This window comes from Cupressus sempervirens, chromosome 7, assembly GCF_028749045.1.
Source record: "Cupressus sempervirens isolate cs-2001-9-10 chromosome 7, ASM2874904v1, whole genome shotgun sequence".
Taxonomy (NCBI): Eukaryota; Viridiplantae; Streptophyta; class Pinopsida; order Cupressales; family Cupressaceae; genus Cupressus; species Cupressus sempervirens.
The window spans coordinates 685,267,544-685,295,097 of NC_143124.1; positions in this window are offsets into that span (position 1 = coordinate 685,267,544).

The window sequence follows — 27,554 nt, forward strand, 5'->3', positions numbered from 1 at the left end:
ATTTTATTACTTAGATGCATTATTTCTTTCTATGCTAGTCGTTGCTCTATAATGTGGAAGCATTGTGTTAAATGTTGATGTGTTATTCTAGTGCTCAAATGCATTGTTTTCTTATTCAAATATGTTATTTTATTTGGTAAATGCACTGCTTTAGTTAGTAAATGTGCTATAGAAGTGAACCAATGCATTATTTCATGTTTTAAATATGTTATTTCAAAGTATAAATAATCTTAATTTCTTTACTTTGTATTAAAACAAGCACATTCAATTACAATCATTGTAAAAATGACATATTCTACACACAAACTTAGAATGCAAAAAAATGGCTTCCTAACAATGGCTTGGTAAGGCTAGTGACTATGAGTTTTTAGTGTTTATTCAATTATATTCAAATTAACCTCTCTAGTAAAGAGAGATTCCTACCAATGCGAGGGAGGTTTCGTGCAATCTCGTGCATTGGTAGGCATACCCTACTAAGGAAATTATCGAGAGGTATGCCTTTCTATGGCTAAGTAAACTACCTATGAAAAAGAATGAGACACATAAATTGAAAGGTTTGGGAGTTTGATCACCCTGAAAAGGTGAGAGCATATCCCTACTACCCCAACTTCTAAAATGCAACAAGAAAGATGTTCAATTATGAGCCTTTAAACTAGGAGAACAAGAGGCCCCTATTTAGTCTATGTGTTTGATCATTCCCAAAATGATTCCTATTGCCCCTTGTAGAAGGTTTGGCATTTTGATCAGGTCAAAGAATTGAGAGCATAACCTTATTTCTAAGTAGGCCAAAGAAATCAATTTCTTACTTAAAGTAGATTGTAAATCTTGAGAAGCCATAGTTTAATTGACAAGAGTTTTAGGCCTACCTAATTTGATGTTAGAAAATGCTAGGTGCATTTTTAATTGTCTTCACTCCCTTCCTACAACTTCAATGAATTGGGAGTTCCTGTTTGGTTTAGAAGAGACTTGTAAGCACCTAGAAACTAGAACTTCATGTTAAATATGAAATTTTTTAAGTCTAACCAAATGCATTACTGAATTACACATATGTGCTATAATAGTTCTCAAATGCGTTACACAGTCTTATAAAAGCACTAGAGAATCTTGTAAATGCACTATAAAATATTGTATATGCACTATCAGATCATGCAAATGTGTTACGAAACACTTCAAATGCATAATAAGATTATTTAAAAGTGTTATAACAATGTAGAAAAGTGCTAGAATGTCAAAAACATATTAGATTTGGTACTTGTGAGTTTGAGAGCATCTTTGAAAGGATGCTATACCTATTATGAGTATTCCCAAATGTTACTAATTCTACAATAAGTCAGATCTGCACAAGAAATAAGAGTAACACACAGATCAAAAAAGAGATTCAAAGATTATAATGAAATGTTAAATAAGACTGAGGCTTTAAAATGAATCCCCATAGTGGACACCAATTTATACATAGTGGAATCGTATATTCATGAAACCTTGGTACATAGTAAAATTAGAATAACAATCAACTGATCTAGATCCAAGAAACAACTGCTAAATGATCCCTCTATGAACATCTCATATTTTTTGAACAACAATTGCTAAAATCACTCTCATACCAACATCTTAGTGACAATTCTAGAATGAGTTTATGCTATTAGTGTAGATCTATGAAAGTCTATATGAGATCTATATGAATTTCAAGATAGGAATATGAAAATACTAAAATGTGTGTATGCATGAGACTAAAAAATGCTAAAAAATGCTAAGTAATACTAAAATGATGCTAAAATCTCTATAACAATGATGATAAATAGATGATCAAAATGATAGCTCTAATATGCCTATAGTAAGGATGCATAAAACTTGGGTCCTTTTGCTCTTGATTTTCCCTTCTATTTATAGGGTTTTAGAAGGGGGATTGGGGTAAAGATCTAGGTTTTACCTTTCACTGGGGGTAAGGGTGAAATTGAAAATATCTCATGAAACCCCAAGAGGAATAGTCCATCAAACTTGGTTTGTGAGGATAAATAGGGATTTTCAATTCTTTTAAATTCTAAAAAAGGTAAATTTCACTTTTGAGAGGACAAATGATTTTAGTTGATTTATTAAATGTTGCATTTCTTTTCAACATTTTGTCTTTATCTTTTTCCTTTTTTAATTTTTTTTTAAAAAAAAATTATGAATTGAATTTCCTCTTTTAAAAGTGATTTTTGGTCTTTTTGAATTTGATCAAAGGTTTAGGTGATTAATTAATTAAACACTAAAATGACTTTACATTATACTTGATTTGAAAGTCCATCATTTTCCTCATTTATGTAATTCTATCTTTAATCTTTATTGTTTGATCAAAATTCATGTTGTTTTAGGTCTTTGTCAATTTTACGGTGTCTACAAGTCCCATGCTAGATTTTTATTTATTATTAGTTGACATTGGATCATAAAATTCCAAGTTCTTGATCCCTTTGGGGGAATATAGTATTTTGAGTATGGATAAAGGATCAGAGCTATCTAGGTAGTTATGATAAAGGATTTTTTCCCATTTACTATCTTTGTCTATATACATTCTCCATACTAATTTGGCTCCTAGAGATTCATTCTTCCAACTTAGATTTTTTATTTATAGCCCTCCTTGCTCTTTTGTTCTATAGATATTCTCCCATTTGATCATTGCTAGTTTATTTTTCTCTTCCACTTCTTTCCAAAAGAAGTTCTTGAGATTGTCTTCTATCTTTTTTTTAACCCCTTTGGGAGGGGAAGACGCGACATTTGATATGTAGGGATAGTTGAAAGTACTTCTTTAATTTTTGTAGTCCATCCAACTTAGGTTATCCATTTGCCTCTCCAATTTTTAGTGTTTTTCTATATTCCTTCAAGGATTGGATCCCATATTTTAGAGTCCTCAGCTCCTTTTTCCAATTGAATGCCTAGGTACTTGCATGGGAATGAACCTTTCCTATATTCCATGATAATACATGTATTTTCCCATTTCTATATCTGTGTTTATAAAAAAGATTTCTAATTTTTTTAAGTTTACCATTTGTCCTTATGCTTCCATATATAACTATATTTTTTTATAGTTTTGGGCTTCCTCTAACGTGCTTTCCCCAGTGAGGATAGTGACATCTATAATTTTGGAAAAAGTGATCCCTTTTATTTTGCTCTCTTCTTGTGCTTTTTTTATTGTTCTTCCAAATGTTTCTTCCATTATAATGAAAAGGAAGGGGGAAATTGGATCATCTTGTCTATTCCCTCTTGATATGTTGAAAAACCCTTGTGGAGATCCATTTATGAGAAATAATATTTTAGGAGTTTCTATACAATTAAAAGTTAAGTTAATCCATTGATGTGAGAACCCAAAAGCTTGTAGAGATTTACAAAGGAATATCGAATCTCCCTTGTCATATGCTTCCTTATTGTATTGGACAAAGTGTTTTGTTTCTTAGATGATTATGATTCCATCAAATTTGGATCTACCTGGTACAAAATTTGTTTGTTTTTTTTGAGATTAACTTTGAAATAATGGTTTTTAGTATGTCTACTAGTGCTTTGGATAGTATTTTATATATCATGTTACAAAGTGCTATTGGTCAAAGGTCTCCAAGCGCATCATTATTTGATATTTTAGGAATTAATGTGAGGAAGGTGTTATTTATTTTTGTGAGGAGAGATCTTGAATTCCTTGATTCCTTTATAGCTTTCCAAAGGTAATGTTGTAGGATTTCCCAACATTTTTGAAAAAAAGAATGCTTGGAATCCATCTAGGCCCTGAGATTTGTCTAGGTTGAGACTAAATAAAGTTTTTTTAATATCTTCCTATGTAAATAGTTTATTTAAATTTTAATTTGTTGACATTAAGGTCAATTTTTCTATTAGTGACTTAACACTTAGTTAGTTGGTTTCATTTATACCGAGCTCTATAGTTTTTGTTGAGCTTATCATTCATCTAGTAGTGACAACCAAGTGTTTCAGTTGCTACCAAGTTAAACAGTTAGATTGTAGTTCATGTTAAGCTTTATAGTGTCTATCGAGCATCTAAGACAGTTTACAATATTGCCTGAGCGTAGCAGAGTCTACCAAGCTATCTAGTAGAAGTGACAAAGATCTTAGTGTTAACTAAGCTCTGTAGTGTTAACCAAGTATATTAGTGTCTACCAAGCTTGCATTGTTAACAAAGAGAATTTAATGTTGACCTAGTCATGCAGTGTCAATTGAGTGATTCAGTATCTACCAAGTTTCTTAGTGTTGACCGAGTCATATAGTGCTAACTAATTTTGTGCTACTTGAAGTGATCAGTATAGACCAAGCTTCTATGTTAACTAAGTGCTAGAGTATGCTAAGTGTTGATAGTGTTTGCTGAGTGTCAGAACATCACTAAGTTTGTCTTCTAAACCTGAGTTACAATATTGGGCTGACTTTGTGAATTATGATGAATTTGGCATCGTAGCTGACTCCAACAGATAATCAAGTGGATTGGTATATATATGTAATGTATTATATCATATCCAAAGTAAGAAATTAATTCAGTATGAGTATGTGAAGATGTAAAAATAGATGAGTGCAAACTGAAGAAGGCTACAAGTAGTATAAGGGATAATAGAGACTTATCTATCACAGTAAGGTGATTATTATAATTCAAGGAATCTCATTCAAAAAATCAAAGTTTCAAATCATAGATTAACCATTGGTTCATTCTAATAGGTGCATTAGTCAAATCCTTTAACTTGGTGGACTTAAAAATCTTTTGCTACATCTCTTAATAGAGTGCATACTTCACTGTATGTTTGTAAATCCTTTAATAAGGTGGACCTAATAGTCCTTATTTCTTCTAACAAGGTAGATCACTAGAAGTGGTCAATAATAAGCCTTAACATGCCAACTTTATACTACAGTACCAAAGCTTGTGAGTATCATCCCCACCCCAATTTTACTTTCTATTTGGAAGGTTTCTAGGTCATTGCATCTTGTGTTAAAGTGTTATGAATGTTATTGCTTTCATTATTTCATGCATGCAATTAGATTAGAATAATATATGAAGGATTAATTGGTGAAGTGTAAAGTTTTATTATTTCCTGATTCACCCCTCCCCTCTCAGTAACCTAGCTTGCCTTATATTTCCAACAATTGTTATCAAATTTTTTGGTTCTCATAGTAGAAGTTTAGTAGCTTGAGAAAAGAGCATAGGAAATGGAGGTATACATACTAGAAAAGGCTATTGAGAATGAAAAGTTAGATTTGGAATTGTCTATTGGCTATTGGAAAACTCAGGAAAGCAAAAGAATAACTCTCTCAATCCTTACAAAGAAGGAAAGATCTCGTAGCACAAATGGATGACAATCTCTAAATTAAAGAAAGAATTGAAGATTTATGCCCAGAAATAAATTTAGATGAAGTTGATGCAAGAATGAAAGACCTACTTGAGAGGAATCTCAATCTTCAAGAAGAAGTCAGAAAGCTAAAAAGAGCGAAAGAAATCCAATTAGTCAAAATGTGTGAAGTCATGGAACAAAAGGACAAAGCCAAAGAAGAGATAGAAGAAAAGACCAATGAAATTCAACAATTATCCCTTTAGAAAATAGACTTTATTGATCAACTCAATGATGCTAATCAGGAGCTTATCAACCTAAGGATGGAGAATGAAAGACTACAGAATGATCACAACATGGAAAAGAAAACCAATAAGAGAATGGTGAAAACTCAAGAAAGCATGAATCAAAATGAGAAAAATCAATATAGACACAAAGGAAAAGCTAGATTAGGATGTACAGAAGAAGGTGAATCATCTCATAAAGGAGCTCAAAAGAATAAAAGACCTACTTGCAATCATTGTGGTAAGATAGGTTATACATCAAATAAGTGTTGGAGCAATGGTAAAGTAAAATTCAATGGAAAGTGTTACAACTATAATAAGCATGGTCATAGAGCAAGTGAATGCATAGGAAAACCTAAGTTTGAAGGAAAGTGTCACAATTGCAATAAACAAGGACACAAATTTGCATAGTGTAAACCACAAAGTGGAACCCAATAGAGAAAATTGTAAAAGCAATATTTGGTTGGGATTACAACACATGGTGTAGATATCACTACTCTAGTGAGTTTGGTACATTGTAGCAAATTGTGTAAAAAATCACATGAGGAAAAGAGACACTACAAAGATATGTTTTGTTTGTATAGAACTTAGACATCTTGCCAAGAACTATATGAACATAAGCAGAGTTGAAGATGAAAAGAAATCTAAAGCTAACAACATTAGAAAATAAATGAGGAAACAATGCGTACAAAAATATCCAGAGATGCAAGCCAAAGTCATGAAGTTGTTGACACCCAAGTCAATGAGTTGGGTGACTCAACCATTTCAATTTAGTTCCCTATGGAGATCACTAGAACTGTGGTTCAAAAGAAGTCATCTAACATCAGTTCCACCTAGCAAGTAGAAAGATACATACCAATATTTAAGATGCACAAGGATCACTGAGCGATGATGTAAGTTTAAGACTTGATTGAGAAAGGTAAGGTTGCAAGACCTTACCAAGCAAGGTTAGGTTGCATATCTTTTTTAGGATGCATATGTCGAGTTGGTGACTTTGCTAAGTACCAAGTTTAGATTGAATGGTGGTAACCCTATCAAGTTGAAGTTCTCTTTAAGTTGGTAGTTCCTACCAAGTTAGGAGACCTGACCAAGTTGAAGGTGTCTTCTGAGCATTAAAGACCAAACCAAGTAGAGGATATCCTATTACCAAGCGAATATGTGTATGAAGCATTAATGGTGATTGAAAAGACTGAAGTCTATTAAAAGGCGGAAATCAATTGTATTGTTTCATCATGATTTTTTAGAGCATTGAGAAAAATACAATTTAGAGCCCCTAAGAGATTTAAGCAAGTTGTTGTTGAATATTTCTCTCATGTTCAAAACCTTACTAAGCGATGGCATCTTCTAGTAGCAAAATTAAGAAAGGTTCTAAGATGTTGGTTCATGGAATTGATTGCAAGGTTCCTGCATTCAAATTGAGTCTAGTAATTGCAAAGGTACTTGACCCTACTATAGTGCAATCCTAGATTCCACCTAAGGTACTCCTTGTTCATGACATTCAATCATTTTATCATTATTTTATTCAAGAGTTGGGGACCCTAGAGATGAATGAGGCATTAAATGGACTTTGTGTGGATGATTCTTTAAAACCCACGCACAAACACTTGGAGACAAAGGGTTTAATGCATATTTTTATGTATGCCAAGGGACTTCCAAGTGAAGTCTATCAAATTCATCTTAAGCCATGTTCATAACATGCAATTATGGTTGGATCACCTTATTTTGATAACCAAGAAGATGATACATAGGATTACTAGATTTCCCATGTTGAACAAAGAAAAGACCACAAAAACCCCAGGTTAGCTTGAATTGGAAAAAAGGACTCTTGTCGAATGGGATGGAAGAGGCATGAAACTAGGTGGAGTAATTGATATGGAATTGAATTTTGGCATCCATATGATAGCACACAAAATCTATAGCTCAAGTCGATTAAACAACATATCATGTGAAGCAGTTGACTTGGCATACAAGGTGGTAAAGAATAATTTATCCTTCAACCTTTTTGAGCTACTACTAAATCAATTGAGCAAGAACATGGACATCATCTGATTATCAAAGAATAATCCATGTAAGTTTGGTTCTCTCTTGATATGTTTATTCTTCTATGTTCAAAATTTTTCCCTTCAAAAGGAATCATAGTATGGAAGAAAGATACTATATTATTGTATCAAATCAATGAATTTATAATAAAGATGGGAGAAAACTTGGACAGTATTATGGATAAGAATTTTGAGACATTCAAGGAGAAAATGCAAAGAAAATATATGATACCAAGGAAATTAGTAGAAGATTATGAGCATAATATTTTTTTCTAGTTGACTATGACAAGGTCTACATTCAAGCAGTCAGTTCTAGAGTGGCATGGGTTAAACCTCTGGAATATGAGGTTAACATAGATGAAACCAAGGATATTGTTGAGGCTCTATTGAATGAGCCTATGGATCCTAAGGCAACATATTTTGGAACATATGAAGAGGCTAAGGCCATAATTGAGCTTGAAATTACGTTACCCCAAGCAATGAACAAAGGAAGAAAAAGGATAGAGAAAATAATGAAGAACACTAAGAAATCAAGCTCTCCTCTCATGCTTGCTGAAGATAAGGGAGATGACTTAGTTGAAGATGAGGGTGAAGAGGAGAATGTAGAGGAAGAAGAACCTCCTAAGAAGAAAGGGAAGACTACAATAACCAAACCTACAAAGTCTTCCTCTGTTGTGTTTACAAGAAGATCCACCAAATCCAAGAGGAAGCTAAAGTTTGGTGAAGAAGATAAACCTACACAAATTATATTTCAGAGGTCTACCCTTACCCTTCAAGAAAAATTGAAAAAATTGGAATAGGGAACAAGTATGACATGTTTTCAGTCTCTTAAGTATGAGGGTAGGAGCCAAGAGGAGAAAAAGAAAATTGAGGATGCCCTTGTGGAAAAATTGGGTAAGTGGAAGTATTCACCGAATGAATTAACACTGCAAGTTTCTGATGTAATTCTAAAAATAGTCAAACCTCAATGGGATAATACATTGAAATTTGCTAAAGACATTAGTGAACAAACTTTGAGACAACTTATGTTGAGCCTCGATGATAAAGAGGTGAAGGAATCATTGAAAAAGAATGAGAAGAAGCTTACACCTAAATTGAATACATGTATAATATTGCTAAAGGACATTGATCTGTGGTGAAATCCACTACTACTGCATGAAAAAATATCTATGGGTTGCACAAGCCTAGTGACTATGTTGTGCAAGTACATTTCAAAGATGTTGAAGAAGATGATGAAATAGACAATATAGATCTCGATGATGAGGAAGAAGAACAAGAATCTATTGGATGAAGTCTTCTAGAAATTGAGAGTATTGAGGAATTTGATGCAAACAAGATCACAACAGATGTTATGACTTCATTTCCTTCATCTTTTCATAATGTTCCTTACCTAGGAATGTTTTATGATTGATTAAGCATATGTGGATCATTCATTATCTTCCCTGCATGGTGGGAGTGGGAGCCTAACTAGGCAATCACTTGGTCAGGAGGCAGTGCCTTCTTACCATTTGGTCCCCCCCTTAGACTTATAGATGTTGGATGTTCATTGTAGTAGTTGTACCTTTATCATTCTCATTCCTATCTTGGAGTCTTCTATTCCTTTGATGTATTTATGTTATCATATATTTTGATGTATTATATCTATTCTCGCATACCTTGTGACATGTGCAAAGGATGTATTTCCATTGTATTAGTTGTATTTACGTATTGGCTTGTGAGATGTTGTATCTATTATTTCCTTATGATCATGAACATTATATTTGAGACTTAACTAGTTAATAAAACTTTCTTAAACATGACTCAATGCAAAGGAACCCTTTAGGAATGAAATCCATATTATAATTACATTTGTATAAATATTGTATATGTGTATATTAATTTTGTGTTATTAATTTGATGTTGTATAAACTTTAGAAAGGAAAAAAAATAGTTTGGTAAACATTGTAACATATTAGGCTTATTTCTTTTGGGTTCCTGAGTGGGGCGTTACACTACTAACTCAGTTTTCTAATAACCTAGTTTCTTAGCTAGTTTTCCTCCTTCTTTGTTTAGTTGTGTTTCTTGTAGTAGGATTAGATCATAATTAAATAAGGATAGGTTGTGCTTTAATAAATTCTTTTTGCTAGGGGCATTGAGTCCCCTAGTTTTTTGTGTAGTAATACTCATTGTTCTATGGGAAGGGTCTTCCCCTTTCCCACTGATGTAGGCAAGGGAAGAATAACTAGGGCCAAAGGCTCACTCAGCTATTCAAACCACCCTACAAGAGTAAACACAACGGAAAAAAAAAAAAAGAACAACAACCAAAGGAGGAAGAAGAGTGAAATACTTTTATTGATTTATCAAAATATCTTCATACATGTCTAGCTATTAGGCCTTCTAGGTTACGACCAAATACAAATACATTCACATTCAAAGATCCAATAGCAAATATACACTTTTAGATCTGCTCTGCAATCCCCTTCCCAAAAACTTGCCTAACTCTAAACCTAAACACTCTATATATACTTGCTAAAATGGCTTACAAATCATTCTAGAACATTACATAAGAGGAAGGTTGACCCAACAATGGTCTAGACACATCCCAAGAAAAGATCTTAACATTAATGTCGCAATTGAAATAAATCCTGCAAGTCGACTTGCAGAAATCACATCCAAATGCTGACACTTAGCACAAGTAGGAGAACTTGGCACATGAAGGGTCACTAAACATACACTGGGTAACTTAGCACATGAAGGAATTGCTACAGTAACTTGGCACATGAAGGAATTGCTATAGTAACTCAGCACATGAAGGAATTTCTATAGTAACTTGGCACATTAAGGAATTGCTATAGCAACTTGGCTCCAAATAAGTGCTACAATAACTTAGCACCAACTAAGTGCTACAGTAACTCGGTACCAACTGAGTGCTATAGTAACTCGGCTCTAACTGAGTGCTATAGTAACTCAACACCAACTTGCAGATTGAACAAAAAATGAGCAAGATAATAAGGAAAACCAATATGCTCCTACATTAGACAACTGAGATTGAAAGTTCAATGATTCTCTTAAATCATTGAGATGTCACAACTTGAGCTGAATCCAACTCAAATTGAGGAATCCATGAAGCATCTTCAATAGGTCCATTCTTCCACTTCACCAAATATTCATAGTAATCTTTTCCTCTTGTGCTCTTGCCAACTCTTTGATCTAATATCTGTTCAACTTTTTCAATCTTCTTCTTAAGATAATCATCTGATACAACAACTTCATCCTCTGACTCATGATACTTATACAAATCAACAATATTGAATATAGGAGATATATCCATGTCATCAGGTAACTCAACTTCATGAGCATTACCACTACCAAACTTCTTTAAGATCTTACAAGGTCCAAATTTCTTCATCTTCAGCTTTTTGTATGTTCCAACTAGGAATCTTCCTTTCTTCAGATGAACCATCACCTCATCACCAACTTGAAAATCATGGTGTCTTCTAGACTGATCAACATTCTCCTTATACTTCTAATTACTTTTTTCCAACCTTAACTTCACTTCCTTATGCAAAGACTCCATAAAATCAACAAATTCATAGTGCTTCTCTTTTCTTCACCAGCAACATCTCTCAAATCTAATATACATCTAGGATGCATTCTAGTAACAATCTCAAAAGGTGTCTTCCTTGTACTCCTATTCATAGAATTATTGTATGCAAATTCAGCTTGTGCTAATACCATCTCCTAATTTCTTGACTTATTCCCAACTAAACATCTCAGCAAATTACCCAAGCTTCTATTCACAACCTCTGTTTGTCCATCTGTTTGTGGATGGAATGTAGAACTAAACTTTAATTCAGTACCCATTTTCTTCCAAAAAGTCTTCCAAAAATAACCAAAAAAATTACTATCTCTATTAGAAATAATGCTTCTTGGTAATCCATGCAATCTCACAATCTCTTTAAAGAAAAGTTCAACAACATGCTTAGCATTTGATGTCTTCTTACATGGTATAAAATGAGCCAACTTATAAAATATATCCACTACAACAAATATAGAATCATACCCCTTCATTGTCTTAGGCAATCCAAGAACAAAATCCATACTGATATCACTCCAAGGTTTCTCAAGAACAGTAATAGGTGTATACAAAAATAGCATTTTGACTTACTCATTTTGAAATTTGAAAAACTCCACAACTCTACAAATTTTTGAACATCCTTATACATCTGTGGCCAATAATACTTCTCTTTTAGCAAACTCAATTTCTTATCAATTCCAAAATATCTAGCCAATCACCACTATGCTTTTCCTCAATTAGATTCAATCTCATAGAACTTCTAGGAATACACAACTAAATGTGTTTGAACAACATACCTTCTTGAATGTAATACTAATCATACTTACTTATGTCATCTATCAAATTTGGTGCTCTGCACTCTTTCCATGCCTTAGAAAAATTAGGATCAACAACATACAACTCTTTCATTTCATCAATACCAAGAACTTCAACCTTTATTTCAATCAACAAAGAATGTCTTCTACTCAATGCATTAGCAACTCTATTAGTAACTCCACTCTTATGCTTAATAACAAATGTGAAACTTTGCAAATACTCAACTCACTTCATATGTCTTTGATTCAATTTATGTTGACTTCCCAAGTATTGTAAAGCTTTATGATTAGTATACAACACAAATTCCTTAGGAATCAAATAATTTCTCCACTTCTTCAATGCTTAAACAAAAGCATAAAACTCTTGATCATACACAAAATACTTCCTTTTAGCATCATTCAACTTTTCACTAAAGAAAGCAATAGGCTTACCTTCTTGACTTAATATAGCTCCTATTGCATTACTACTTCCATCACATTCAACTTGAAATACTTTGTTGAAATTAGGCAAAGCCAATTTAGGTAATTCAACAACTTTTTGTTTCAAAGTCTCAAAACTCTTATCAGCTCATGTGTCCACTTGAATTCCTTTTTATTTCCCCTCATTGTCTCAGTCATAGCATATAAACATAATTGAAATTCCTTATAAACTTCATATAAAAACTAGCCAACCCATGAAATGATCTTACCTTACCCACATTCTTAGGTGTGGGCCACTCCAAAATTGCTTTAACCTTCTCAGGATCCTTCTTCAATCCATCAGCTGAAATCACAAATCCCAAATACACAATCTCCTCTTGCATAAAAGAACACTTTTTCAGATTAATCAACAACTTTTCCTCTTTCAACCTCTGCAATACTTGTCTAATATGCTCAAGATTTTCTTCTTTAGTCTTACTAAATATCACAGTATCATCCAAATAAACAATCACAAACTTACCCAAAAATCTTTTTAGAACTTCATTCATCAACCTTGTGAAAGAACTAGGTGCATTAGTCAAACCAAAAGGCATAACCAACCATTCATTCAAACCATCTCTTGTCTTGAAAGAAGTCTTCCATTAAACACCTTCCCTAATTATGATCTGATGATAGCCACTCTTCAAATCAATCCTCATAAAATACTTTGCTCCACTCAAACAATCCATTATGTCATCCATCCTTGGCATAGGAAACCTATATTTCAGTGTTATCTTGTTAATAGCTCTGGAATCAATACACATTCTCCATTCTCCATTCTTTTTAGGTGCTAATACAATAGGTACAACACATGGACTCAAGCTTTCTCTAAACAAACATTTTTGCAACAACTCGTACACTTGTTTATTAAGTTCTTCATTCTCTGTAACCTATTAATCTATATGGTGCTTTGTTTGGAAAACTAGCTACAGGAATTAGATCCATACAATGAGTTATACTTCTTAGTAGAGATAAACCATCAGGAATATCATCAGCAATAATGTATTTATACTCATTCAACAATTCTGTAATTTCTACTAGTACTCGACTATCACTATTTGTTGTCACTCAGTCATTACTAGCTCCTGTTGCTCAGTCATTACTACCAACACTTGGTCCTCTAGGAACTATAGCAAAATAAACTTGATTCTTCTTTACTTCCTTCTCAAATTGCTTTCCATTAACCATGTAAACTTTTATTATAGTACAATTGACCTCATCTAGACTTTCAATCAAAGGCAACAATATTTATTTCTTCCTATTTACCCAAAGCGTATATTGATTCAATGTTCCATCATGTATAGCATATCTATCATATTGCCAAGGTCTACTCAACAGAATATGACAATAATCCATAGGCATAATATCACACAAAACTTCATCAAAGTAATGTCCAATCTTGAACTTCACAAGGCATTACTCACTTAGCAATATCTTATGCTCATCTTTGATCCATGAAACATGATAGGGTTTAAGATGCTTTAGCCTCTACAATTGCAACTTTGTAATTATCTCTTCTGATGCCAAATTTGTAGAACTTCCATTATCAATGATCACTTTGAAGCATTTTCTATCCATCTTACATCTTGTCTTGAAAATACTTCTCCCTAAAACAGGTTCCTCATCACTTCCCTTATTACATAAGGTTCTTCTCACCATCACATTTTCTCTAGCCTTAGGTCCACTTGGTGAACCCTCATCATCTCCTTGAATCATAGCATTTCTTCAGAGGATCTATATTCAAAAGATCTATGTCCTTCTTTTCCACATCTAAAACAATTACCATGAAATCCACCTCTAGAATAAGAATTACCTCTTCCTTGGTAAGAATTACTACCTCCTCGATAAGAATTACTACTTTTCCATTTGATCTTGCCCTTGTCATCATTCTTCCATTCAGATTTGCCTTTATCCTGCACAAAGTTGTCAGATCTACCACCTTCACCATAAGATCTACCTTTGCCTCTCTAGAATCTACCACCTCTACCTCTTTGTCTTTGTTCATGCTTCTTTGCTAAGATCTCCTTAGCTTTTAAGGCATATTGATATGCTTCTTCAACACTTTCCAACTTCAAAAAACTTATTTCATCTTGAATTCCAAATCTCAATCCATTAATGTACCTTGCAATTTTCTCAACATCATCATCCACATGTCCAGATCTGATGTCCAATCTATAGAATTCCTCAGTATACTCTTTCACACTCATGTCCTTTTATTTCAAATTTTGCATCTTTCTCAACAAGCTAAGTTGGTAATAAGAAATAACGAATTTGTTCTTTACCTTATTCACCATCTTTGGCTAAGTTCTGATCTTCTCCTTTCCTCTCCTTTGTCTATCAATTTGCAAGTGCTCCCACCATAATGATGCATGACCTCAACCTAGTGACTGTAATCTTCACCTTTCTATTATTATGAGTGTTTTCATACTGAAACTTCTCCATATCAGAGATCTAATCCAACATAACATTGGTATCCAATTTTTCATCATAAGGAACAACTTCTACAATAGGCTTTGAATTTGTCCTAGAAAACATTCACAACAATATTTCCTCATCTTGATCTTCTTAAAGTTTTGGATTATGGTTTGGTACTATTGCTTCATCATCACTTACATCATCAAGATGTGCTCCTCTCCTTTGGGTTATCTCCATAGCATCTAATCTGGCTGCAATTTGTCTCAATTGATCCAATATAGCATCATCGACATTTCTTCTACTACGAACCATCTTTACAAATTAGGTTCTTGCAAGATCATAATCCTCTGCAAGTTATAGGTCAAATCCATAGATCTACCACCCTACAACCAAATCAAAATCAAGGTTCTACATGATCCAATCTCCACAAAGATAAACCTCAGTCTTTGATATCGACGTAGGCAAGGGAAGAATAACTAAGGGCAAAGGCTCACCCAACTATACAAACCACCTCACAAGATTTAACACAAAGGAAGCAAACACAAAGAACAATAATAAAAGGAGGAAGAAGAGTGAAATACTTTTATTGATTCATCAAAATATCTTCACACATGTCCAACTATAAGGCCTTCTAGGTTATGACCAAATACAAATGTATTCACATTCAAAGATCTAATAACAAATTTGCACTTTCACTTCTGCTCTGCAATCCCCTTCCCAAAAACTTGCCTATCTCTAAGCCTAAAAACTCTATATACACTTGCCAAAATGGCTTATAGATTATTATAGAATAGTACATAAGAGGAAGGCCAACCCAAGAATGGTTTGGACACATCCCAAGATAAGATCTTAACATAAATGTCGCGATTGAAATAAATCCCACAAATCAGCTCACAAAAATCATGTCCAAATGTTGACACTCAGCATAAGCAGGAGAACTCGACACATGAAGGGTCACTCAGTATACATTGGGTAACTCAACACATGAAGTAATTGCTACAATAACTCAGCACATGAAGGAATTGCTATAGTAACTTAGCACATGAAGGAATTTCTATAGTAACTCGACATCAACTAAGTGCTATAGTAACTCGACACCAACTAAGTGCTATAGTAAGTCGGTTCTAACTAAGTGCTACAATAACTTGGCACCAACTTGTAGATTCATAATAAGGCAACCCAGTATGCTCTTGCATCACCTGCATAAATAATATTGTTTATCTTTTTTGGTTTTTTGCTCTCCTTGATGTTGTTCTTAACTCTTTTATTGTCTTCCTTCCCCATTTCTTATTTTTATTTTTGCATCTTGGTACCTCTATTGCTTCTTGGTGTGCTGAGATACCTAATTTATCTATATTTTCATTAGCATTTTTAGCACTAGTTAACATCATGCCATTATCTTTTAACTCTTCCTCTTCCTCTAATTCCTATATAATTTGATCTCCTATGCCTTCTTCTCAAATCTATGCCCCTTCTTCTTATTCCCTATTTAGTTTGTTACTGTTCTCATTACTTTGTTTTCTTTCTTGATCTAGAAGATCTAAGGCTCAAAATTGTTCCCAAGATTGCCTTTCTTCTAATGATGTTATCCTGTTTGGAATTGTTTCTTCTTTGTCTATTTGTCCTATCTAAATTTCAGCCTCTATTTTTCTCGTGAAAGTTTCTACCTCAATAGGAATGAGTTTTCTTTTGACAACTTCCTCCCTCTCTAATCTATCCTTATCCTCAAAAGGGTCCTTACCACTTAAGGAGGTTTTCCAAACTTATATTGACTTCCCTCTTTTTTCCTTGTGTTTCCTCTTGTGGAAGAACCTTAGCCCCCCATAGGTATGCAGGGTGCCCCCCCCAACCCTACTATTTTAGGGTTCTCCTTAGAATAGTAGGGGAATTCCCTACCCCTACTATTATAAGGTAAGGCCCTACCCCTACTATTCTATGGGGCCACCCTACTATATTATGGTTTTATAGAGGGGGGCCAAAGAATAGTAGGGTTGCTTAGGGTCCCTTTTAATATAGGGGGTAGGGGTGCCATGTTTCAACCTACTAGAATAATATGCCCTCTATATCTTAGTTTAGGCCTTCCCTGATCCATATAGATAAATATAGGGGGTAGGGGGTAGGCCCTTGTTATATTTCCCCATTGCTCTAATGTTTTAGGTGCTATTTGGGGGAATTCAACCTCTATTGTTTTATGACTTAATAATTTTGGAGCATCATTTGTTGTTTGATCTTTTGGTAGGTCTAACAAGTATGTTTATTTCTTTTCATCTTGTTTACTCTATTTTTGCAAGTGGTTGGTTTCACTTGCCAATTCTGAGCCCATTATCTTTTCTTGTTTCTTATCTTCTTCTTCTTGTTTTTTTTCTTCTTCTATTTTCTTTGTTTCTTATTTTTCTTGGTTCCCCAACTTATTACTAGCTTTCTAACTAATTTTTGAGTTTCTTTATTATTTACTCAAAGTCTTTGATGGCTAATGTGCTCTTTATGAGTTTGTTCCCATATCTCCATATGGCCTTTGATATCTAATTCTATTAGTAATAACTCATAAATAATCTTGTTGTGAATTTTCATACTATTGCATACTTCTTCTTGGAAGGGGTTATTCTTTTGGCATATGTCACATTTTTGGAGGTATACAATTTTCTTTTTAACCTCTTTGTTGCTATTTATGAAGTTTCCTTCTTTGAAATTTGTTTCATTCTTTGTTTTCTCTTGCAAAGTTAATTTATTTTCTTCTTTGTTCCCTTCTCTAAGTTCCTTTTCTTCTAGCTCTTCTTCCCTTGTTTCTTCTTTTTCCTTTTTTGTATTTTCCTTATTGATTTTCTCTAATAAAACCAATGATCTTACTATTGCATAACATTTTTCACATGGTCGAGACCTCCCAAGGAGATGAGATAGATTTGATGTTCTGTATAAATGTTCTGAGGTTGATGTAAAGATTTCCTTTTTCCTCCTACATACATATTGAAGGTTAAGTTGTAGATTGACCCATTTGTAACTATCTTTTTATTTTTTATTTTACTTTGTCCTATTTCTAGGTCAATGAGGAATTTTATGTCATTGGAATAGGTGAAGGTGGCCTATATTCCAAAAAAAATTCCAATGTCATTCCCCATTTTCTTTAATATTTGAAAGTGGTTTAATTTTGGCAGTAAAGATTTGCATGTTAGGTAGAGTAGAGCTCTATACTTTTTAACTGATTGTTCATCAAAATTAGGTTCCCACGTAATGAGTTTAAAATTTTTTCCTTTTTAGAAATAGTATGATGCTGAAAGAAATGCATTCCTAATGTTCTTAGCTTGACAATGTAAATAAAATAAATGATTGGCGAAGGTAGTGATACTTACTTGTGAACTGAAAAGACCCTAAAGTCATCTTATTACTTTGGGGAATTTTATTGTTAGGCCAGTCCAAGATGCATATTTTACTACCTCTTTCAAATCCAACAACCTATTCTCACTATATATGTCATTGGTGATTTGAATGCTTTCTTCATTTGTAAATGCCAACCTTGGATAGATATACTTCCTATTCTTACTAAATTCTATATTTTTTTACTTTAAAATTTCTAGCCTTAGGTAAGATGACAATGACCTATTTTGATAACTTGATGTAAATAAGTGCTCCCTATATGGAGGGATGTAGATCTCATATTTATGGCTAAGTTGGTCAGATTTAATTTTTTTGATTGATAAAGGGGAGCTAGGAATAGACTGAGTTTTAGAGGTTTTCTTAAAAATCCTAATGGGATTCTATCTGCTTTTGAGATGATTCTTGGTTATGGATACAAAATTATAGGGGGAATGGAGGATTTTGATGGTGTTTTAGGATTTATTTTCTACCTCATTTGGAGGGCTGACAAGTCTTTATTTTGGTTATATATTTTATCATTTTTTTGGAGGATTGCATACTTTGTTTTGGAGAAGAGCTTCTTTGGCTTTACCAAGTGACCTTTCTCTCTTGTTGCCAGTGGATTTGAATCTTAATTTCTTTTAGCAAAGGAATTTCTTTGATTCAATATTTTAATCAAGGGTTTTTGCTTTTATTCTAGGTTTTTATCCACCGAATTGTTTGTCATTTTTCACCAAGTCCCTCTGCCTTAGCTCTCGGTGGGATCTTAACAGATATAGATTCCTATGGTTTTCTTATCCTAGTGTTTTTTTTAAATCTCATTGTGGTTTTGACAAAATAGTGACAAAACACTTAGTCATTATCTAACAAAGAATAATGTAAGCCGAGTGCATAGTGTACGTCAAGCATAAGCCTCTAGAAAATACATGTCCACTAATATGATAGTTAGTACCAAGTAGTCAATGTGTGTCGAGTCACTTAGGTGACGAGAGAAATGTATACATGAAAATGAAGCCTCGGATCTTTCACATACACTTCAACATGGTCATTAAATGCGGATTCATCTTGGAATAAACATTGAGTCGTTTATCCAAGAAGTCCAACAATGTGACTTCTTGCCTTCTAACTAGAAGGATTTTGCCTATCATGCTCTCAGATTGAGATGCAGGCAACTAGACCTTTCTAGAATGAAGGATTTGATTAAGCTATATGAGAATGCAAGATTAATCTAAATGAAAATGCAAGTGTTAATCTAATAAATGAAAGACATTATGCTAAATGTATGCATCTTTAATCTAAATGACATTAAATTATTTAAGGAAATATGAAAGCTGGAATGAATGACTATTTCGACAAAAATTCAATACAATCAAATTCCAACCTCTTTTTTTTTTAATTTATGAAATGAGGAATTGAGAGCTTCTTAAATAAAATCCAAGAATTGATCAATGGTCAAGATCAACTTGGATGGACGATCGAGATTAGAAATGAGATTCAGTTAGAATGGAAAGTTTTCTTATGAAAAGGAAGTTAACTGGTTTCTTTCTAGTGGAATAAGGAGTTAACTGATTTAATTCATTTTATTGGAGAAGATATTTGATTTAAGGAAATTAAATATGACCTCATAATTGAGTATTCTAAATTGAATAATTAAATTCAACAATTAGAATGAGAATATTTAATTAAATCAAATATATTTAATTCCTCATGTATATTAGCTAAAAGGGGTGAATTTAATTTAATTAAAGTACTAAGACTTATAATTAAATTAATTCAATTAAAATGTCAATTTAGCCAATTCAATGAATATTCAGGAATTAATAAAAGTAAGTGATTAATATAGATCAATGATTTTCTGCATTTGACACTTTGGTTGAGTAGAGATTATCAGAATCATAATTGCCTAGTAACATAGGACTTTAGGGTTGATCAAATAGACCAGAATTGGTTAACATGGAAATAAGCCAATTTTGGGGTATTACATTTTGCCCCTCTTTGAATGAATGTGCGAGCAACATGTTCAATTCAAAGAAAATTAGAAAGCATGATGTGAAGATCAAGAAATGAGATTGATTTTTCCATTTGATGATGCAAAAACCAATTGATAAGCTTTTAAAGATTATCTCTAGAACGAAGCTTAATCTTAAGGGATCCAAATAGAACACCTAGATACCTATAGTTGATAATATTGGTTTTGAAATTGATGAAATAGAGACCAATTGATAAGATTTTAAAGACTATCTCTAGAATGGAGCTTAATCTTAAGGGATCTAGATAGAACACCTAGATACCTAGAGTTGATAAGATTGGTTCCAAAATTGATGACATAGAGACCAATTGATAAGCTTTTGAAGATTATCTCTAGAATGGAGCTTAATCTTAAGGGATCCAGATAGAACACCTAGATACCTAGAGTGAATAAGCTTTTAAATATTATTTCTAGAATAGAGCTTAACCTTAAGGAATCTACATAGAACACCTAGATACATAGGATGAATAAGCTTTTAAAGATTATCTCAAGAATAGAGCTTAATCTTAAGGGATCTAGATAGAACACCTAGATACCTAGGATGAATAAGCTTTTAAAGATTATCTCCAAAACAAAGCTTAATCTTAAGGGATCTAGATAGAACACCTAGATACCTAGATTGAAAGCTTTTAAAGATTATCTCCAAAATGAAGCTTAACCTTAAGGGATCTAGATAGAACACCTAGATACCTAGATTGACAAGATTTTAAAGATTATCTCCAGAATTGAGCTTAATCTTAAGGGATCCAGATAGAACACCTAGATACCTAGATTGACAAGATAACAAGATCCAATCATGAGTCATAGAATCATCCTTAGAACAAGGCTTGATACTCAAGAGTCAAAGTTTAGACTATCTCGATACCTGTCCATCAAACTCTGATAAAGACTACTATAAGATGTGATCAACCAATGAAAAGATGAGATAGATGAAAATTGATGCTAGATAGAGGGGAACAAGATGCCCCTAATGATGAGATGCCCCTAGAAATGAGAACATAAGATGGGAACAAGATGCCCTGAGCAATGAAGATTCAGATTGAGTCAAAATTTAGATTCAATGATGTAATCATCTTGCCCCCTTGGGAGTGAAATCAAAAGATGACACACCATAAATATGATGCAAAGAAGTATAGAGAGAGATACAGAAGAACGTGAAGAGTCAATAGAATATAGAAGAGATTAGAATGATTAAAAGAAAATTTGGAGTCAATTCAGCATGATTTTGAGGTCTAGAAGACCAAGTTTGACCATAGATGACTGGAGTTGACTTTTTTATATTTGAGATTAAATTTGAAGAAATTTGAGTTGAAAAGATTCAAAGATTCACCAAGTATCAGCAAAAATTTGGACTGCTCAAGTGTCCAATCGTGTCGGTCCCAAAATTTTAAAATGCATTTTTTAGCCACTTAACTGTGTCAGATTTTGAATTTGATCTCGAAAATGGGTTCAAAATTATCAAATTAGCCAAGAGGGTGATTAATCAATCATTTGTGCAATCACGAAGAAACATGATACTTTAAAGAAGCCAACAATTCCTCATAATGAAGCATGGAAGTAGATTTGCAATCGAATCATGTGCTTGTGCAAGTGAAATATGCAATGCAACCCTAGGTTTGGTTACCAAGCTTCGACAATTATCATCACTGAGCATGTAGTGAAATCCCAAATGTCGTACAATTTCCATTGATATTGCAATCATAGGAATGTGAATGTAACTTGTTCTAGTTTTGTCAGGATTAAATTTAAGCATTCAAGGCACAAGAAACCATAATGACCAAAACATTTGTCCCTTCTAATGTAGCAAGTTAACATAAGCATTAGAGCATAAATGTTAGGATGACTAGAATGTTTCTTGTGTGAAGACACACCAAACACATGAGAGATCCTTCTTATGCTAAGTAATCAGTAAGTATTCTATTTGCAATGACCCTTGCATTCGTAACCTGAGACAGAAGTGTGCTAGATATACTCACAATGACATATACGTTCACTTAGTAGGACAAGTATTAGTATTTACTATAGCATGAAGAGTTCACTCCAACAAGCAAGGAGAAGAACCGACCTCACTTATTTATCTATATAAAAGGAGTTGAGGTACACACAACCATCCAATATGAGATAGAGGATCTTATAGTGGACACCCCTTTTATGTAGATGCTTCAGATCATTGGAACTAAACCACAAACATAAAGAAAAGAAAAGATCATGCCCCCAGTCCTTGCTTCTCTTGTCAAAAAGACATAATCAAGTTGCTCGAGGAGACATGATGAAGTGAAAGCTAAACAAACAAATAAAATGCTCAGCATATCCAAACAAGTATATCATTTTGAGTTCATGTGTTATAGGATTGATGTCAAGTGCCAATGTTTAGAACATGTTTGAAAGAAATCTCTTCAGTAGGGTGATGACAATAGACAGATGTAGTTAGAACAACTGCTAACTGAACTCAAAGAGTAATCTTTAGTAAGAAGAACCTTGGAAGGAACTGAGCCATAGTCGAAAGACGCAATTAGAACAACTAGTGACTGAAGTCAAAGAGGATCTTCAAAGTGAAGAACCTAAGGAGGACTAAGCGATAGTAGACAAACACAACTAGAATGACTAGTGATTGACACAAGAGAGATCTTCCATAAAGGAATCTCAAAAAGTGACACAAGTAACAGTAGGAAGACGTAGTTAGAAAAATTGATGACTGTTGCGAGAGAGATCTTCTATGAGAGGAATCTCAAGAGAAAAGTAAGTGACAATACATAGACACAGTTAGAACAAGTAGTGGCTATTACTTATGAGATCTTCCTTGAGAGGAATATTGAAAACTGACATGAGCGATAGTAGGCAAACATAGTTAGAACAATTGGTGACTATCAATTAAGAGATCTTCTGCAAGAGGAATGACACTTTTTCCTATTTTTCAATTTTTTTGGGAATTTTCCAAAAAAAAAATTGTTATTATCAAGGCAACTATTGCTAGGTTTTCACCAAGATAATAAATTTTTTTTAGGACTTTTTGCAATTTTTAGATTTTTTCAAGATTTTTTCAATTTTTTTGGTATTACCAAGGTGCCCGTTTATAGGTTTTCACTAAGATAATAAAAATTTTCAGGACTTTTTGCAATTTTTAGATTTTTTCAGGATATTTTCAAATTTTAGAATTTTATTTTTAGAGGTTACTAGCTCTCAAGAATTATTACCTTGATTTTGTTCTAGTGTCTAGCAAGGTGTAGGATGAGATGTAGTAGCAAGCTAGTTGATAAGTGGAAAGGATAGGCAAGTAGTATGAAGCAGTGAATGTTACCATCAAGAAAAGTCTTCACAAGATTACCCAAGCTAGGGAAAAAGATATAACAATATAAGCTCATGGTGTAATGAAGGGTGTCACGTAAGTAATCCAAGAAAATGATCATGTCAAGAGATTGCTAAGAACTAAGTTGTATTCTTTCTTTCATTGATCAAGACCAAAGGGTTAAGTGAATAGGATAGGAAAGTTTGTTATGGAGGTTATGAGTGAATTACTTTGGGAATGAGGACATCAGAAGGATAAGCAAGATCATGATAGGATGTCATGGATGGAAGAATTTGTCATGACGCCTATTTACCAGGTTTTCATCATGGTATTTATCCGAGGTGCCACAAGAAGTGGTTTTCACCATAGGATGGATTTATTTTTCTTTACTTTTGCTACCAAGCCAACTGTTTCTAGGTTTTCATTGAGGCACCTTTTTTTTAAAAAAATTGAATTTTTCTCTTTTTGAATTTTTTTTGTAATTTTCTATTTTTGGAAATAATTCAAGCCTTTTTCAATTTGAATAGTTTTCCTATTGTAAGGAGAAATTATGATAAGCCAAGACCATAGAAAGGTATGCTCAAAGATGTTGATAGGGTAATGGAAGGGAGATAGTAGAAAAGATATATGGAGGATAAGGTTTTAGGCTATGGAAGAGATAAATGGGATGGAAGGATAAAAGGTGGAGTGGATAGGGTATTGGAAGGGATGTGTAAGGGGAGAAGAAAAAGTGGGCAAGATCAACATTGACACACACCTTGAAGGGTAGTGGAATGATGGGGGAAATATGGATGAAATAGTTTGAGGTTTTGATGTATGAGGTGGTAGAATAATTTTGGAGGGAGATGGAGTGGAAGGCTTCATAATCTTTTGAGGAAGATGAATAGAATAAGATGAAGTGGAAGCCTTTGGAAGCTAGAATGTCAACCTTGAAGTATTTTCAATATTAAAGTCTTTCAAGAGAGACTTGGGAATCCATATGGATTTAGATTTTTCTTCACTTTTGGATAATTTAGAGAATATTTCTTCAATGATGGATTTAGGAACCCATATTTTCTTTGATTTTGTTCTTTTTCTAGTGGACCTTTTTTTTCTCTTGAATAGTTCTATTTTTGTATTCACATGTCGATTAGAGGAGACATGGTGATCATTTGTAAATGGATTCTCATGTTTATTTTTAAGTTGATCATCCAAATTGCTTCCAAAACGCTTGGGACTTGTGGATGAAGAAGGTTGATATGGAAGGTTTAGAAGGAAAGCTTTATGTGAAGGACTCAAGGATTTGTGTCTTTGTTGATGTTGAGGTAGGGTAGGAGAAGTAGGTAATGAGTTAATATTTCAATTAGGAGATGGAGGAACATAAGGTCCCAAAATAGATGAAAGGTTTGAAGGCTTTAGCTTAGATGGATAAGGACCAAGAATAGATCTAAAATATACAAGTGGATAGTAAATAAGGATATTAGAATCCTTAGAGTGAGCAACATGACCTAGGGCATTAATAGACTCATTAATAACTTTAATAGGAGCAACACCTTTGATAGAAAAACTTAAAGCTTGAGTATAATTTTTAAGTAGATGTGGAGAAGTAGAACAAGATGAGATACTTTGATCTTGACAAGGATTTTTGGATAGCATAGGAAAAGTATTTTTCTCATGATCTTCAATAATCTCATTAGTGATGGTGGAAGGAATATCATGATCTTTCCTAATAGAGAGGCATGATATGGGATATGAAGGACTATGTGGCTCTTGAGATGGGGGAATGACATCTTGAGGGATATGAAAGGGTTCTTGATCTTGATCTTTAGATTTTTTAAAATCCCGTTGACATGGATCCATTTCTAAGGACAAGGTAGAATGTGGAGTTTGCATGGTAGGATCTTGAAGGGATAGTGAAGGGTTAGTTGGAGTGGGAATAATAGGAGTAGTAGCACTTGAAAGTTTTGGATATTTAGTTTGACTAGTATGGGAGAAGTTTGCAGCTAAGTCAAGATTAGCTTGGTTTTCATTTAGAGGCAGCCCTTGAAGGTACACATAGTCAATAGAATAAAAATTAGTTCCTTTCTTTGGTGGAGGTATGTTGGAAATCTCAGACACTTTAGAAGGTGATGGCATGTTGGAAGAAGTGGAAGTTGCATTTGAACCATTGCTAGACATGGTTTCATGATGTTGATCAAGCTTGAGAGTAGCATCTTTGATAGATAAGTTCTTAAGTTTTTGAATTATGCCAACATCAAATAGATCTTTGATTTTATTTTTTAACTCCACGCAATGTGAAGTTTCATGTAGATTATGTCTATGATAGGCACAATAATTACTCATAAAGAAGACTCCAGCTAAAATGACTTTAGGCAAAACAATGAGTTTCTTTTGAAGAAGTTCTTCCATAGTTGATTCATAGATCTTCCCAAAGGGGTGAAATCATGCTTTGGTTTAGGTTCCCAAGTTTTTAATTCAAAGATATTTCTAGATTTCTTGAGTTTTTTTTTATTTTTTTGAGATGGCTTGGACTCAACATTATATGAAGGTAAATAATCTCACAAGGAGAATTTGTTCGATGATGTGTCATTTTTGTGCTTCATTCTTTGAAGTTTAACACTCATTGATTGGATTTGTTGCTTCATGTTTGCAATAAGTATCTCTTCTTCCTCACTAGGAATATTGCATTTAGCACATTTGCTGTTAGCCATTGTGATGTCCTAGGTTTATGTGAAGCAAAAAAACTCTCTTCCACCCTTAGTTGCAATAGTCATAGGTAGAAAAAGTTTGACAAGTTTAGACTAAGAGCACACTTAAAACATCATCTCAAAGTAGGTATACGTGATAGAAAGGGTGATGTTTTCCAAGGTACGAATAGTTAGTGGCTAGAACAACCAAGAGATTGACTATCGCAATAACAATGGATAACAAATTAGTAGAACAAGTAGAATAGTGGAACAAAGAGACTAGTTCAGATGTGGTTCACAAGTGTTCAACCAAGATAGTTTAGCTTGAGATAGTTGCAAGTAGAGTTTTGTAGGGAGTTTTCTTAACATAAACCGGTTAAGTTTCAAGAAGATAGTAGAGTTGTCATTTTCAAGTAGTTTATGATCAGATGTTTAACTCACCATTTTAACAATTTTGACTTGTTTGATATTTATGTAGATTTTGGACTTTGAATACTAAAGCATGCAAAACACATCAACAATCCTATCAAGGCTTTCAACTAGGATATACAAAGAACAACTACGATAGGGTGTCCTCGATATACACAAGGTATGTGAGGCTCAAATATGTAGATGAAAGAAAATAATGCCACATAGTTGAGAGGAGACAGTACCCCAAATCTCCACCTTCACTTCCCAAAGGTATAAAGTTCTTTGGGGCTTAGCCAAGAGTGACAAGACTATACTTCCAAGAGAGGTGTCTTTCGATTCACTTCTCGATATTTATACTCCACTAGAACATGAGAGTTGAGGTCATCCCAAGGGGTGATGAAATCCCCAAGCAGACCTCCAAAAAAAAAAAAAAACAAGTCCACTTATTTCTTGTGCACTCAAGATCACCCAAAGGCAAAAGAGGAGTGAATATGTAAGCGGCCTTGAGGTTTAAAAGACACTCATTCTTTCCCAATGAATCTTTAGATTTTGTATTCTACTCTTGAAAAGACACTCATGTTTAGCATGCAAGGTTATTTCCAACTTATAGTATCATCAACATAATAAATCGAGAATTCGTCAACAAAAGTAAATTGAACGTCATCAACATAAGAAATTGATAGGGAAAAGAGCTAATTCCTTTAAACATTCAAGATTAAATGTATTCATTTTAAGCACCAAAATCCAAATATTTTATCGCAATGGTTCTTTGATCCTTAAGCTCTCAAGATTGTGTTGATTAACATGCATTCCAATGAAAATGTGTTCTCTTTAAGGCACTCAAGAGTGTGTTTTAGCATTCATTCCAATTAAAAACATGTAGATTTTAATCCATGACATTCAAGATTGAGTTTTTAGTGCATTCATTCAAATGAAAGATTTGTCAATTTATTAA